Below are 14,217 nucleotides of genomic sequence, written 5' to 3' on the forward strand. Positions count from 1 at the left end.
CGGTGACAACTGAATAGGCGATTTATTCATCATGGCTTCTAAAAAATTCTGTAGCACCCATTCGAAAGATTGGGACGTCTCGTCAGCGATATGGTAGTGGCAAACACAATTGTGTTATGGTGATGATTGACACCAACAATAGACATAATTGGTTGACCATACAAATTATCTTTGTAGGTTGTGTCGAACGCAATTACATCACCGAAGCATGTGTAATCTGATCTCGATGTAGAATCTGACCAAATAAGATTATGCAATGCCCCTGATTCGTCTACCGAGTATGTCATAAAACCCGGGATCATCATAATTCTTATAAACAAAGTAAGCAATAGCGCATTCACATCCCCATTGACGATTTCCTTTGCTTTACCTCTTTGAAGTACATTGTAGAGGTCTTTATGTGTAAATCCAACATTATGATAGCCCCCTGCCTACTGCGTTAAATAGTTTATTACTTGTGACGTTCCAACACCGACCACTTTCAATATTGTTGCCTCGTCGATATCAACCTTACTTACAACTCTATTAGAATGCATAAATGTGTCAGAGAAGGTGCACAATGCATGATTATGTTTCTGATAAGACTTACTTATAACCCAATGATCGTTTGTTTTTGTTGTTGTAACTACGACTCTAGCCTTGCATCTTGTTCTTGTGACTGGCGTATGAGCACGATGACGATTAACAACATTGCCTTTTGATACTCAAAACCCTTTTTTGGAATAACAAAATTCTTGTGTCTTCACATTCCCTTCCACGTCAAGCTGTGTTGTTCCCTTACGTGCACTAAACCCATGTTCCCGTATGAATCCCTTGTAAAAGTACCAAGCTTGATCACGTGAAGAGAAGAGCTGACCACCAATCTGTCAGATTCATCAACATATGTATTAATGGCATCCTCGGTTCCGGAGTTGATGGAGATGTAAGTAAAGGTTCATTCAACATGTTTCAGTCGTCTTTCAATAGGATGTGGTATTGGTAGTGGTAGTTGAAGGGTGGGTACAACATTAAATTCGCATGACATATTTAGTATGTACAATAACTACCTAATATGTGTCGATACATTTCTAAAAGTATCGACCCAAAAAACATCGAAACCAATAATTATAATGTAATAGGTAAATTAACAATGTAACCGGTATAAATATACGTTAATTAGAAAACATGTCAACATAATGTATCGACACTTGTGTAATTTGTGTCGATACTTATTGTCCATAATGAATGCCCAAACCAGTGCAACGCATAAAGTGTCGATACAATTATTAAAAATATCGATCCCAATAAAATCGAAATCGATAATAATGTAATATGTAATTTAATGTAACTGGTATAAATATACCGGTTTTATGAGAAAATAGGTCATCATAAAGTATCGACACTTGTTAAATTGTGTCGATACATTTTGTCCATAATGAATGCCAAACGGTGCACGCATAAAGAGTCGATACATTTATTAAAAGTATTGATCTCAAAAACATCGAAACCGATAATTAATATGATAGGTAAATTTACAATGTACCCGATAGAAATATATCAGTTTTATGAAAAAATAAGTCTAAATAATGTATCAACACTCTTTAAGTTTGTGTCGATACTTTTTTCCAGAATGAATGCCCAACGAGTGCACGCATAAAGTGTCAATACATTTAAAATTGTATCGATCCAAAAAAAACATCGAACCGATAATTATAATGTAATAGGTAATTTGCAATGTTACCCGTATAATACGGTTTACTTATAAAATAGGTCAATAAGCTACCTATTACATTATATAAGCGCTACCTAATATGTTATTGTACTTGATAATATTTCCGGTTAAATGCCTATTTTATATATACGCTACCTATACATTATATAAGCGCTACCTAATATTATTGTACTTAATAATTTTTCGGTTAAATGATATAAAACCGGTCTAAATTTTAACCAGTCACTTGTTTAACCGATCACGCTATTTTTAGCCGCTTTTAGACGCCGCACAACAGAAGTTCCATTTAAATAGCATATGGCCATAAAAAATCCTTTCTTGGTAAAAGATTGAACTACCGACGACTGACGTGAAAAACTGTTTCCATCAATATAAATACTCTCACTTATTATAGTTAAGTGATAAAAGAGTCATTTTTCTTTTAAAATTTATAATTTAATTAAGATATGATTACAATATCATGACGGTTAAATTAAATAAATATCTTGGTATTTTAATATTGAAAAATTATATATTCTATCAATTTGATCTTAATTCAAACACTCATAATTTTAATTTTTCATATTTAAAAATTACATCAATTTAGTGTTTTTACAATACTATCAAATCAAGCAAATACATCGAACGAAATAGCAATTTGATAACTACATTCTACCACATATGTTAAACTATTATTATCATAAAAGTACCACAAGAGTATATAACATATCTGGAAAAATAGTAAGAAATTTAGAAGAAGCACAAAGATTAAATTAATAGATTTTTTAAATACGATAGAATAACTTTATTGAGGTGTTTCGAACTAAGATCAATTTGATAAAATATATAAGTCTAGGACATTTAAATGTCACCATCCCATCTAATATTTATTATTTCGACTATTGACCAATTTATAATAATATTTAATTAAATAATATATATATATATATTTAAAAAAGACCAGTTTATAATCTAAAATATACAAAGTGCATACTTGCATACATGAATATCACAGTTCCCTGCCTACAAAGTGAAAATAATGAGCATTTAATTATGTTACTCCAATTGTTTTTTACTTCTGCGTTCAAACACTTATGCCTCATGCATCATATTTCAGATAAGAATCCTCCAAACATAAGAAAAAATCTTTTAGAATTGAACACACTCATACCCTAATATGATATTTACATCCAAATCCGAGTAATTTAGGTTGATGATGCTAATACAATCAATGCACCTTATTCTTACCTCAATGTGTTAGTAGTAAACTTACTCAATTGACAACATCAAGCACTAGTTTTCGAGATTTGAAAATAGACCATTTCAAACGCCGATAATAACCTGCTTGGAGAAGTGCGAGCGACAACACAAATATCCGCTTAAACCCCATCTGTAAACCAAATATCCATCAGGTATCTAATTTAAATGTACCAAACTATGTCTTTATTGACGATAATTCCATTAAAATAAAGCTCTATGCAAGGGAAAACATTTTATAAGACCAAGTTTTCTCTCTTCCATTTCTGGTTCTGCAGCCCATGCTAAAACTGTCACCACATCTTTCCCCATCTGCACAATATTACCAACAGAATATAAAGATTACAACACTTGCTGAGTAAGTGAAGATTGCACAATGATCTAAAACAGAACAGTTAACAAATTACTTGGGCCTCTGTAGCTGGAGTGCCATCTTCATATTCATCAGCACCGTCGATCAGCATTTTCGGCATGGCAATTGCACCGCCAGGAAAGTAGGGTTATAATGCCCCTTCTCGAATCTAGGATCGAAGAGTATCATACAACACACGTTATAGAGTTTTAAAAGTGAGACACCAAATACATAGCTGTTATATACAATGGAAGAAGGAACTACTGAGACACCAGCAGGAGGATCACGATAGCCAGTTAGAAGACCAAATACATAATTCTGGCCATTATGACGGCCTGAAAGCACAAGAGATTAGACATTGAAACAACAAGGAACTGATGCCTATTATCATGAAATCAACATATTAGAGACACCTTGGTAATAAGGCTCAAGTCCGGGGATATGCACCTCCATTGGAAAACCTAGCTGCTTGCTCATTGCATATGGTTGTGGAAAACGATCACTTAGCTTACCAGGCCGGGTAAACATCTCACCCTCATCATTTGGCCCATCAACTACTTCAATCTCAGCTGCAATGGCCTTGGTTTCTTCTTCAGTATATGCCACACCAACAAGATCTCTAATGAGATTAGAGACATTGAATGACAAGATGCACAGACTTGTTGGTAGAACCTGGTGACCCCTGCGAATCATGTACAATTGATCCATATTAATCCAACATACAGAATATAGGGAGCATCCATAATTGTAATATATTCACATACAACATTAGATAAAGGCACTCAACATGGCAAAACATTTTAAAATCTTCAAGGAAAACCAAAGCACTAGAATATTTTCTTAGAAGAACAATCATCTTTTGCTGAAAACATATGGTGCAAGGAAATGAAAAATAAACTTACGATGCATGGTCATATAGCTTAGTATGCCTTCATGAGCCCAAGGATAGTTAGGAACCGCCAACATGCTCAGCCTCATCTGAACAAGCTACAGTGGAACAACCCAAAGTCCTGATATCCCTGCCCCAAAGAGTGCAAGGCATCTCAAAAGAATTAGTGTATGCAGATCCTAATCTATCTCTACCCTTTGCTGGAAGACTCTGCAAAAAGAGTTTTACAACCATGTAAGTCAATAAAAACTTTCATCTCAAAGCATGAAAAACTCATAAAATTTCATATTGCATAAACTAATTTTCCACATGACTATACTAAGTGTCAAAATCAATTCCAAAAACTTCTTGCTCATTCATACATATTCAAGTCTGCAAAACCAAATTGCTAAACAAAAAAACAGACTTGTTTAATGAAAACCGTCAAGATGGACTATGGAAATTCTAAAACTTAACAAAGCATTAATAAATAAATACAAATCTTAACAAACCAAACCAACAAATCATAATCCCAATACATTTTGGGCCGCCTACAAGAACCAATGCATAGAAACATTTATGTAGGGCATATGTATAATCCTCCTCCAATCATTCTCACGCAAAACCATCATAAACAATCTTCTCTCAATTTATCCTCCATAGAAGCTAATCCCGATTCATAGACGAATACTCTTATATCTAACCTTGTCATTCCTATTTTTACCATGAATCTATCTTAAGTCTTAACATTGCTATTTTGCATATATCACTTCTTGTTAAACCAACATTCTGTATTTAGCAAAGCATCGCTTCCACTCTAGCCACGCAACCTTGATCCTCTACTTAATCTCTCCATCAATCTCCCTGTCTTCTCAATTATCCCTCTTGGTACTTGAAGCTCTTGCTTTCGGCACATTTAAACATCAAATGTGATAACACCTCAATCATTATTCCTTTTTTTTTTTAATAAATATACACTCCATAAACCCTGAGCGTTTACTGTTTATCCCCTAATATATAATTTGGTGCTAACCTCTTGTTTAGTCTCATCAATCAATATAATATCATTTTCCCAGTCTTTTCTCCAATTTTCATAAAGCACTATTCTCTTTGAGAAGTTTGCTTTCCAAGCTAGTTAAACATTTTAGTTCTGAAGCAATTCTACTAAATTCTCCGTTTGATTAAATGAAACGTTAATAAATGACAAAATCATACGTAATAAATTCCCCCCCCCCAAATAAAAGAAAAAGAAAAAAAGAAAACTATACTAGCATATGGATAATCAAACTTTACAACAAGAGCTTCAAATAATAATAATGAAAGGTAAAAACATCATGACGATGAAGACGATGATGGAATCATACCTTGGCATGGTGAGATTGACGAGCCATCATTGAAAGAAAGCTGAGCTTAGCATATCCTGCATCCAAAATCAACAAGTTTTCAATAATTGAAAATTTGAAACCAAAAAGAAGATGAATGCATTAAACATGGATACCGCTCCTGATTTTATGGCCTAAACCTGTAAACATAAAAGAAGACAAAATTAACAAAGAAACCCAAGCATTTGTATTCTAAGTTCTAACAGAGAAAGGAAAAGAAAAGATTAAGAACAGTATCCATTGTTGTAGAAACTACAAAGTGAGAGTCAGTGGACAGACAGTTTTGGTTGCAGAATTAAAGAAGAGAGGAAAGAGAACAAGTGTATAGGTGACGCGCGTACCAGAGATAACTGATGAAAGCTTGAACGGCTGATATTTCTCCTACCCCGCAAACAACACGTCCTATGTTCTACATTGTCAAAACATAGATCGACTTGGCCATTCCACAACCATGCGCCTTTAGTTACATCTACCAATTTTTTTTTTTTTTTGGGTTGAAATCTGTTAGGTTTTATCACAGGGGTGAAAGGAAACTTTTTTTTTTTTTTTTAAAAAAGAAATTGATTTATAAAATTTTATACCATCATGGTATAATTTTTTTTTGAAAAACATACATTTCTTATAAATCAAACAAGATAGAGATTTAAGATGGAAATTTCTACGATAAATGTCATTTACTTCTGTGTACCACTAACGTTAGATGCCGACGTGTACTACTAATTTTTCATATGTTTTAAAAATTAAAGGGATTTAAGTTGCATTTAACCCTTTTCAAGACAGAATTTCAATAATGGTGGGATTTTAACTACCGTACGGTTTTCCATCTATTTGAATTTTAAATATTATTTAAATAAAAATATTGTTTGGATAAAACTTTAATTATTAATTTAATTTAATAATAATATAAATTAATAGATGTTTGGCTTCACAATCAAAATCAGATCAAGATGGAAACAAGTGGCTCACGTGTTTGATGTTTGGCTTGAGAAAAGGCGAACGGCGTCAGGGTTGACGAGAAGACAAACGACGTCGGAGTTGGCTAGAAGACGAACGACGTCAACAGTTGATCGTCGGAGGCAAAATCAATTGAAAAACAAAAGAATCGCAGTAATATTTTGGGAATATGACAAAACCTTCAGCCACTGTAATTTATATTATTATTAAATTAAATGAATAATTAAAATTTTATCATAACAATATTTTTTATTTAAATAAGATGAAAAACAGAACGGAAGTTAAAATCCACTATTATTGAAATTCTGTCTTGAAAAGGGTTAACTGCAACTTAAATCCCTCAACTTTTTAAAGCATATAAAAATATTAATACATATCAATATCTATCGTTAGTGGTATACATCGGTAAATAACGTTTACAGTAGACTTACCCTTAAACGATACTCATAATATTGAATGAAAACATAAACAGAAATAACTAGTTATAAATACTTTTAATCATTGTTTACATTTTGTGTCGACATCTTAAATATAGTTACACCACCATTAAATATGTTTATATCATCGTCAAAAACGTCAAACCATCGTCGAAAAATTCAACTTTAATTGCATAAAAAAATTAAACACCAAAAAAATCTTCTAAACACTCAAAAATTAAAACCTCAATTAAATTAGATGGTGTATTAATTTTAAACTCTCTTAAATAAAACTATCATATCCCACACGTCCATTAACCACAATTAGAATGTAGGGTTACAAAATGAAATTGCAACATTAACTCTCATGAATAATAATGTGGGATGTCACAGATTGCCAACAAAAAAAACATATAAATATCTAATTTTTGTGTTTGATATTTAAAATATTAAAATAATATATTTTAATTCTTTTATTTAAAAATTACATAAATTTAATAAAAGATAAAATTACAATTGTAATAATATTAAATGTTTTTATTTGTTATACTATTAATAATGTTTTATAAACTATATGTGATATTATGGTAGATGCATTTAACAGTACATAACACGAACTAAATGATCTCGATGGTAAAAGAATTATTGTTATTCTTTAAGGTTCTGAGTTCAAGCACCATAGATACCAGAGGTATGAGCGTTCAATATCGAATATTAAAATTATCTTTAAGTAAATATTACCTCGTAATTTCTCATGTTAACAGTACACCCAATATATAAAACGAGCTGGCTTACCTATGCACAAAACATTAGAGAATCGGTAAGAGCTAATACCAAATGCAAACTAATATAAAAACAATAATAATTAAGATATAAAATATCACATAAGAATTTCAAAATAATTAAGAATCGGTATCAGTTGGCTTGGGATATGAGTCTGAGACAGACAGATTATCATCGAAAGGGATAGTAAGGAAGCCATTGCAGCGGTAACTGGAGGCTCTGAGATGAGGGTTGTTTCGCCTATGCTTTTCGAATAATCTAAAATTAAATTTTAATCGATATGTATCCAATTCGATTATCCAATTTTTTCTTTGAATATCCGATCTAAACTATACTAAAATTAAAAGATAGATAAAATATCTAAAAATTTAAATCAAATCAACATAACGAATCAATCGAATCAGATTTTCTTCACACCCCTAATCTCAAACGCCACAAAAACCATCCACCTCCAATCTCATGGCTATAATTTTTGAATATTATTTTTGTTATCCCATAGTAATATCTATTTTATTTTATCGATAATATTATTCAAACTCAAATTACATATAAAAACATTTCATATATTTATGCTAAACACATTGATGTAGCAGAGACGATCAAAATTGGATCTAAGAATGTTTTCATATTATATAATAATGTTTATTACAATGCTGCAAGAGTACGCTACCTACCCAAACTATCCTAGACCTTCAACCTGACCTATACAAAATACAAATCTCTAAAACAATTGCCCCTAAAAATCACCTAACATGTAACTAAAACTTGACACAAAACTAAGCTAAAATAACTAAATCAAGAACTCCCTTTTAATGATATAAATGTCCCCCCACCCCTGTTTTTGTCTGGAGACTGAAATGAAGCAGTGCATCTACGGAAGAAAAAGAACCCACACCCCAAAATATCTTTTGATTCCGCCGATGGACGTGCCTGTAAATAATAAACAGAAGACGAGCGTCAGCAACTAAGATTATACTTAACAAACTGCTGGCTTATGTCTTTTCTCCCCCTTTTTGCATCCTGGCAACAACAGTTGCAAATACGATACACCAGTCCAAATTATCATCTTGCGTCACTTGATGCCAAACTCAACCTATTATACCAAAAAAGTAACACCTAAAGAAAGTAATATGAATAAAAACATTGCACATGGAACACACAAGAGAAAAAGTTATTTCAAATTAGGAAGACATGCCTTATCACTGGATTCGGCGCAGACTCAGCATTGACAATTCCATTCATGGGCTTGGCTTCACATCAGAAAACATAAAACAAGAGCAAACAGATCAGGTAAAGGAGTTGGACTCAATAGATCAAAATATTGAAGGAAAAATGTTATTTGAAGAGAGAGAGCCATTCATCTTCGAGAATGACATCCAGTCAGAATATTTCAATGATCTCTTCATGTATAAACTATGGCAACCTATATATAAAATATGGAGCAGAAAAAAATGAAACAATCTCGAAGGGAAATTGAGAAAGAAAATGAAATCATAACCAAACATAATAAATAAAAATAAGGAACTCAAAACCAAAACCTCTTAACTCCACCAACCCGTCTTGAGATACTTTTTTCCATGTTCATCCTCCACAGAGGATTTCAGATCACACAAATCACTCGGAGCATCTCGGTTCTACTCCTCCATTGCTCCCTTCACTGCTACCTGCACTAGATTCATTCCCAATATCCTCATGTGAACAAGAGGTAATACTACTGGAATTTGATGATGCATTTGCTCCATCAAGTCCATTCATTTCATCCAGATCGGTTGTAGAACCTGTAGAAGTGCCGTTAAGCTTACTACTTACAATCTCGGGTGAACCTTGTCGATTCCTATCAGAAGTCCTACATTTCAATAACCTATGTTGCTCACTATTTTCTCCATCAGCATCCTTTTTCCTTTTAAGGCATTTCTCACCAGATTCAGTTTGATATGCAACACAATTGTTGCGAGGCAGTTTATAAGACTGCTGGTGAGGAGTAAGCCACAGATTCGGAGAATTTTTAAAGCCATCTGAGAGTACATAAGCTGGAAGCTGCTTTCTACGAACATGGGATACATAGATTTCCATCCCAGGTTTCCAAAACATGTACATGTTTATTGAATGTCGGAACTCATCAATTGACCCACGTATATCAAACTGCCGACCACCTTGAATTATTCCCCCCCGTTTCCTTTGTAAGCCCATGAAAAATGCAAAATGAAATCTTGTTTTAGATGCATCTTCATACTCCTGAGGATAAGGATGGCACTGCAGCGTTCCATAAGTGTCACGTTCAATCTGTAAACAATATTCGTAAAATGTAAATGAGATTGAAATAGGAAAACATCTAACTTGTCTTTATTTCATGAAGGATCACAATTGATCAAAACTTAAAATTTAAAAGCCATGCTATATATAAAAAAACCATTCTATAAAGGCACAAATATTACCATCAACGTCAGCTGCCTCAGCCGGGATTCTACCCAGCCTTTCCAAGCACGCAAGTCATCAGCATCAGCTGCAAGAATGTCAACCTGCAAATAGTTTGTGTAGCTCTGGAAGAACAAATAAGGCTCAAACAGAGCACTCCACGTTGATCTGTTCAGCTCAATTTTCTAGAGTTGGAGGAGAAAGGATAAGGATCAGTATAATTTTTTGGCCAAAAGGATCAAGTATTGAGAAGTCGTTTCTCCATTATCTTACCTCACAAATGCTGTTACCATAATGGAACTGCTCCATCATGACACGAAGTGTGCTTGAAGACACATTATAGCTAGAATTCATGCATGGATAGGCAGGTGTAATAATTGGCATAAGATGACTCCTATCACGAGGATTTTTTCGAGGATCCCATACAGAAAATCCAAGTCCATCTTCTTCAATTGCGCAAAGCATAACTGGGTTTGGCCAACGCCACTGAGTAAAGACCCTAAAAAATCGTGAAACAAGCATACTTGGAACTGCATTCGGGTAAAGTTGGCAAATTTGAGCAACAAGAAGTGCCCAGTTAACACCCCCTAGAAATCCAATCACCTGAAAATGAAGATTTGTGCTATAATAAATAAATAATATAGAACAAAATTAGAAAAGTATAAAAGAGAAGAGAACTGACATTGGAATAAACATTGCGCCTTTTAGCCCAAAACTTCAGACAACGAAGCGTAGTGCGAAAATGCTGCAACATAAAAAAGAGTATGCAACTTAGTAAAGGATACAAACAATCAACAATTATATATACATAAGACACCAAAAGGAACACTAAGTTTTGAAGATCAGGTATGTGATCAGCAGAACTTTACCTCAACATTTGGCACCAGTTTCAGAATTTGATCTGCAACCCTGCAGCCATTAAGACTTCGAACAGTAGGTTCATCAACATTGTACAATAATGACATGTCAGAGATGTCCAGATCCTGTCCACGAGCAAAGCATTTATCAAATATATGCAAACCGCCAAAAGAATAATAATGGTCTTCACCAACTGTTCATCCCAAAGCAAAGCTCACACAACTAGACAAGTGGGAAGCAACAAAACTACCTAGGACTTATTTTGACGACAGAGTTCTTAGAGAGAAAAAACAAAATAAAACCAACAAGCTTGAAAACAAAAATGCAATATTTTATCTCTACAAATGAAACATATACAATTTATAGCTAAATGAACCCAACAAAATGCATAACAAAAACATAGAAAACATTCATGTTAAGATGGGACATGGAGAGCACTTTTAATACAATTCTTAAATTAAACGCTGAGCAGAAATATCCAACAAGACGCTAGAAATAAATATACAATTGCAGATAAACATGTGCTTATTTAAAATAGAAATTTTAATTATGGAAATAAAAGGTAGTTTGGACTTACATGAGGCACAACCAAATGAGAGATGCTTGCATAAAGAAGATCAATTGGAATTCCATTAAACTTAAATTTCATTACAGGGACATGAGCATCCGGAACTGGTTGTAACTCTGTAACTTCTTCCCTTTCTTCCAGGATGTTGTGTAGTACAAAGAAGAAATCTTCCTGGTTAAGACAGCAAGAATCTGGATAAGAGAATCAAATATTTCAGGGTACGCAAATCAGTCAAACAAATTCAGTATTTACCTCTCGGTTTACATAGGATGGTCCCACGCATAAAGTGTCTATGTCAGAGCCAGGTCCATGAACCTATCAAAACATAACCATAATGTGCAACAAAAATGTCAATAGTAACATAAGCACCCTATCAACTCATTTAGACAACACCGATGTTATTTTATAGCCAACATTCCACTAAAGCATTTTATTCAAGTGTGAATGCAATAAGCACCATAAAACAAGAAAGAACAAAAAACAGAACACTCACCCCAAGGCGATAAGAACCAAAAGTAAAATGAGAGCATTCGCATCTTCAACCATCTGATCTGTGTACCCCCTCACACGAGTAAGTTGTTTCACCCAATTAGTTGCAATCTATAAATACAATGGGAGAGATGTTAATGTAAAACAAGATATCTTCATCATAAACTTTGTTTCTCTCAGTTAAGAAAATATGCTACATTGAACAAAAATCAGCATGTACTAAACCAAAATAGAAAAATAGCTTTTCACTACTTGAAAAATCTAACCGTTGGTAACATAGAATTGTTCGTAAAAATGCATGATAAAACTTCAAAGTTTCACAGAACACAACTTTCCCCAAGAAAAAAAATTACCTCTTGAATTCGAGCAAGAACTTCTTCTCTCTTTGAAGCTTCCTCTTCACTCTCATAGAGACCAGCTTCCACCAAGAACTGTCAACAATTTTTTTTCACACGAAACAAACATAAGAGAATTAGTAATTAAAAATAACCCCAAAAACAAATTCAATATTCCAAGATATATACCCTTCCCAAATCACGACTTCTTAGTATGTCGGCTTTGGTGGGACCCGCAACGGAAATCGGCTTTGTGACGCCATACTGCGTAACTGGCGCTGCAATCGGCGGCAGCGAACCACATAACCCCTCTGAACTCACCATCTCTATACCTGTTTAGCGTCAAAAAGGAAAACCCTAGAAATTCCGATGGAAAGTCGAACCACTCAATTAAGAAAACTTTAGCGTTGGACGAACAATGGAAAACCCCAACTAAAGAATTTCTCCGATAAAAGCAAATCGAAAACGCGGAATAAAATAGAAAAAGAGGAATCGAAAAAAGAATTGGAGGCAGAATAAGAAAAAAGAAAGTTTCTTTGAAATCAAGAAAAACAAAATAATAGAGATTGAGAGGAGGTTGTAGGATGGTTTTCCGGGAGATTTTTAAACCTAAAGAAATAATATTAATTTGTGTGTATATATATATATATATAGTTTTAATACATAAATAAGTGTTTTGTCTCGAAAAATATTTTAGTGTCTAAATAGTTTTTTAAAAAAATAGATATATAATGTTTTCATCGAAGATTTTTAGGTGTTGGATCGTTTACCGTTAAATTTGACTGTTAAATGACATGTGTTATGTTCTTGTAATTTTAAAATTAAAAAAATATTTTTATTAAAAAAATTCAAACAGCCATTCGCGTCCATAATCCCTCTCCCTCCCTTTCTTTCTCCTCTTCCCCTTTTTTCTTTTTATGATCGTCGGTCGGCTATCTATGACCGTCATCGCTATCTTTATCGGCACCAGCGTCGACCTTCGATCAAACTCCCGTTGATCTTTCGTCGTAAAGTGTCACCCTTTGCCGTAGAGAAACGTTCAAAGATTCGTCGGATTTTTATTATTTTTCATCGATTTCAACCGATCCCAACATCCATAAGTCACATCGTCACCACCATTCAAACCACCGTGCAATTCCGATCGAAGTCCAAGTGTTCCATGACGATAGTGGTCGAAAATGGCCAGCAACAGTTGGTAACAAGGGTTGAAATGAGATATTTTAGTTTTTAGAGTTTTTTTATAATTTTATTAAAAGTTTGGAGTTTTAAATAAATAAATTATTTTTTTAATTTTTAAAATAATATTTTTATTATTAAAAAAATTAAAAATTATAACAATATGCATCTAAAAGTGTAACTGAGAAAATGTTAAGCACCTATTTTTAACAAAAATTCCTTTAAACACCAAAATATTTTTCAATACATTGTTTAGATAATTATTTTTGTATTAAGCCATATCTATAAATATATACACATAGATTCCTACTTAGAGGGCGTTTGGATGGGGGAATGTGGGATTCTCATGGGAATGAAATCCACATTCTCCCGTTTGGTTAAACGGAATCTCATTCCCAGTAATGTAAGATTACCAATAGTGATTTTTTTGAGTATATTACCGGGAATATCATTACCTCCCTTTCCTTAGGTATTGTTAGATTACCGGCATTTTGGACTAAAATACCCTTAAATTTTTTTCTCTTAAAAATATACTTCTTCTGTCATTAAATAATAAAAATTCTACGAAGGTTAAATTACAAATTTATCCTTAAACTATTTTAGATTTACAAAAAAATATATATAATTAAAATTTTATATGAAGTTCAGGGGTTAAAATAAAATTTTACTCTTTC

At 33.3% G+C, this 14,217-nt stretch overlaps 1 pseudogene; it reads right to left on the reverse strand.

Annotated features, from left to right (window-relative positions):
- Positions 1-2,963: 2,963 nt before the first annotated feature.
- Positions 2,964-12,952, reverse strand: LOC120188310 (annotated as a pseudogene).
- Positions 12,953-14,217: the final 1,265 nt, after the last annotated feature.

Source organism: Hibiscus syriacus, unplaced genomic scaffold (genome assembly GCF_006381635.1).
Source record: "Hibiscus syriacus cultivar Baekdansim isolate YM2019G1 unplaced genomic scaffold, ASM638163v2 tig00004046_pilon, whole genome shotgun sequence".
NCBI classification, from domain to species: Eukaryota; Viridiplantae; Streptophyta; class Magnoliopsida; order Malvales; family Malvaceae; genus Hibiscus; species Hibiscus syriacus.